The sequence below is a fragment of the Homalodisca vitripennis genome, chromosome X (assembly GCF_021130785.1).
Source record: "Homalodisca vitripennis isolate AUS2020 chromosome X, UT_GWSS_2.1, whole genome shotgun sequence".
Taxonomy (NCBI): Eukaryota; Metazoa; Arthropoda; class Insecta; order Hemiptera; family Cicadellidae; genus Homalodisca; species Homalodisca vitripennis.
Window position 1 is genome coordinate 98,394,543 of NC_060215.1, and position 4,394 is coordinate 98,398,936.

Sequence of the window (4,394 nt, forward strand, 5' to 3'; positions counted from 1 at the left end):
GAGTACAAAAATACAGATTTGTTAAAACTTCGTTTCCATGCTATTTGAGAGCAGCAATCGTTATGGTATCGTAATCTGGGGCCGGGTAATTCAAATCAATCTAAATATACTTTTTATAATCCAGAAACGACAGTTAGAATAATGGCCGGTTTACGTAGGGGCCAGTCATGTCAGCAGGAATTGTTTATTCTTACCTTATCTCTATTAATACTTGAAGCCACTTTTCTTGCCAGGTTAGGAGAAAATATTGTTCAAAACTCTGATGTACATGGGTATAGCACAAGTAGAAGACACTAACTTTTGGCTAAGATCAAAGTGTAGTAAAGTGTAGTGTATTATACCTGGGACTTGTAGACTGGAGATTTCCGCCTCACTACCACAAAGTGTTAGCGTATTCTTATTTAATACATTATCTCATGCCATAAAATAGACCACCCAGCGGTATATACCTTGTCAACAATGTGTTTTATACAGTTGGAGAATTTTTGAGTCAGTAATGATTTTAATGTAGCCTATGTAAAATTCTTTATAAAATGTGTATTCACTTATATAATTTCCTAAAACCTTGTTATTTGTATTGAGCTTGACTTATTGATTGACTTAATGACTTTATCATTGATAATGAGCAATGATTAAAAATATTAACTTATTTTTACAACCACAGTTGTAACTAAACATTTTCAATTATCCATTAGTATGTGTCATATAACATTATTAACGTGATGTACATTAATACGATTTACTGTCATTAAGAAATATAAATCATATCTCAAAAAACAAGAATTTGCATTGTTCGTCCAACATGAAGGGGTCCAAAAACAATTGTGCACCTAATGAGAATACCTCTTCACGTAGATTGCACCACTTTTTGTAGTCTGATTGTCTCTGGTGTCGAAACGATGCGGGGAGGGTTTCGTTTTGAGCTTCTTCGTTCTTCGTTGCTGACTGTTTTTTGAATCCATCAGACGAGCATGACTTCAGATTTTAGGAGTCAAGTCTGCAACAGCATCAGATTTCAGATGCTGTACGTAAGAGGAAGCTGAACTGGAGCTAAACTCAATATTCGCAATGACAATAAAACAGTTTTTTTTAGGAAACCCACTCTTAACCACAAATCCAAATTCAGTGACAAAAGGAAAAACAGTAAAAAATTAAATTTGGATCACACATTTGAGAATAATGTGACATTATTTCATCATAATGAACACATTTCTACAAATAACGTGGATGAGCCACCTCTCATGTCCGAGGGACTCAATACTGACTTCCTAGTTATTACCGAACATGGTTTTAACAACATCAATATTGTCACTTTCAAAAATCAGAATTATCAATAGGCAAATTATTACTGCCGAACCTCAGCCAAAGAAGCAGGGTCACAGTTTTTGTGCGGAATAGTTTTTCGTTTTTCCCTTATAACATTAATGAGACAACAGACAAACACATGCAAACGTAACAAGTACAAACAAACGCCACACCATTGCTCATAATTTGAGTATACTGGTCGCCAAACTGAAACGAAGAAAACTTTTTTATAAATTCGAAGATTTACTGATAAACGTGACGAGAAAAGAACAAAATTTCATGATCATTGGCGATTTCAATATTGATTTTATTGGACGCTCTTATGCCGAAAGGCTTCGCTGAATTGTTGGGATCTTTCGATCACGTCTGGTCAATAGAGGAACCGGCAAGGGTAACCAACACTTCGGTGATTGAAATCGACAGTATCATCACCAACATAACTGACTATATAATGTGTCTTCGATCAACACAGCCATCTCGGACCATTACCCTCTGCTTTCGCGAGAGAGTTCGAAGTTTCTAAATTTTGATGATCCCGTAGAACTGAAATTTGAATCTTTTGAAATACCGTTTAATTTTCACCTGAACGTGAGCTGTCCCTTAAAAATACCACAACAAAAACCGAGAACACAAAAGTGCATATCAAAGTTATGAAGGGTATAGTAATTTTGCGAGAGAAGTTGTTTCTCTCCAAAATCTCCAAGCACTCAACAAACATAGGATTCAGAACTTTTTATTACAAACGAATTTATAGAAAATTAACCATAAAAATAACTGCTAAAGCATACGACACCACTAAAGCATTACTCACGTCCAAAAATATTTCAAAAACTACTTATGCCATAATTAACAATAAACATTCACAAACCGACAAACGAATTGCAATCAGATTGGAAATGAACGAGTCAGTGATTCCATCAGGGCGATGAATTCAACAAACTCATTGCTTCGGCTGGAGGTGACTCAGTCTCCGTAATAATGGGGAGATCCAGTTGTTCTCCCCATTAGTACGGAGCCCACCAGCCTCCATGGCTTTGTCTTCAGTCTCAGAGGAGAAAAATGTCAGAGTAATAAGACGTGTTTCATGCAAAGAGTCAAATGATTTGAATTAGGTGTCAACGTGGCTTCTAAAACAGTGCTCAAATTATTTGCTGAAGCCATTCAAACACTTAACTCATGTTTCTTTTCTCTCTGGAACGTTTCCCTCTTCTCTCCAAACAGTACAGTTCAACCTAATTTTCAAAAAGGGCGACTCGTTTTCCGTTCAAAATTACCGCCCGATTTCGATCTTGCTGGCTTCAGAACGTAAAGGCATTCTTAATTCGGATAGTAAAGTTTTTGGAGAGTCACAGTCTGCTATCAATGAACCAGTTCGGATTCTAAAATAGGAAGTTAGACGCACGACTGCGTTTAGTTGGCTTGATAGTAGATGGACTTTAAGGTCAAAGAGACATTTCTAGGCTTAGCGAAAGCGTTTGACTGCGTTTATCAATTACACCTTGACTCAATAACTAGAATATTACGTGATACGGGGAGTGCCTTTCGATTGGCTCAAACCGTATCTTAGTAATAGAAAACAATTTGTCATCATTTCAAACATGCAATATGGGGAGGAGTGCCTGAGCTATTGAGTCCCTCAAGGCTCTATACTCAGTCCTCTTCGGACACAGCGCTCTGTTATAACTCAAGATCACTCCCAGAACTGTACATGATGATATTCACAGACCTCAACAATGCAATCTAGCACTTCAACGCCCTAACTCTCAAAACAAATCCGTTAACTTTCATTAAATTTTGTTTGCAAAATACAAACATGACTGTTGGGTGAAACTGAGGTCGAGCACGTCCTCTCGACTAAATTTCTTGAAATATACCTTGATAGAAGGTTGACATTGAATTTTCACGTCGACAATGTCTATTCAAAACTGTCTTCATGCATTAATGTTTTTATACAACTTTCCAAATAATACTCAATTCAGGTACTGATTACTGCGTTTTATGGAATAGTCTACACACATCTTTCGCACGGAGTGATCTTGTGGGGTAGTTGTGCAAACATACATTTTCATAGAATGTCCACACTCCAAAAAAAGTAGTAAGAACAATAAATTATAAAACATTATCAGAGAGAGTCGTGCAGGCAAGCATTCATGCAATGTATTTTGGTATTTGGGTGGATGCTAAATTGTAAGTCTGAATGAGAGACACAGTAAATAAGAATGTAACATTTTAGCTTTTAAATCTTATAGCGATTGCGATGCAATGTATATTGTCTATTATATAACAAATAGTGAATTGAATTGATCTGAAAATTTAAACTAGGATAGGCCAATGATTAATCCTGTGATTATGGAGGTGACAGTCAGATATTGTTTCATATCGTGAATTAGCGTCATCTGCGACCATGTAGTATAGGAATAAAGGACTAAATACAGGTTGTCTGGAAGCTTTTATGTACTGGTATATGTAATTGCTTACTACAATTGACTTTAGTATATCACACTTAAGCTTTTTATTTATATAAATCAGGCATCATAGTTTTCTGTGTAGCTAATGGGATTTCTCACGATTAACATAATGATACTTAATGCAACATTAACATAAAGAAACATTAGATAAATCGGCTGTGAACAGATTTAGCAGAAAGTCAAATGAACTTAGTTTGTGATTTTTTTTAGGATTATCACAACGGATACCGTTATAGAAATTGGACTGAATTGCAATGAATGTGACTTATACAATCATGTGTGCACTATGAGCTAGTATTTAGACGAATTAATGATCGATAACTCATAAGAAGTTGTACGAGTACATGCATAGACAAGGCAACCAAAGAAGGTAGTCAATATTTTGTAGAACTGTTGATATAGGTCTTACAGTTTAATACAAATACTGTATATTTTATACATTTTATGAAAGAAAGATTGTTGATTAGTTGTACTGATCGTTGCTGGTTTAACTTCAAGATTTTCACATGTCTAACTGTTGCAAAGGTGTATAAGGCTAATTCTACGAGTAATTTTTGTAGTGGTCTTGGTAACACTGACTGTTTCATGTTTTAACCCAGCTGAGCAGATATTTTTGAACCA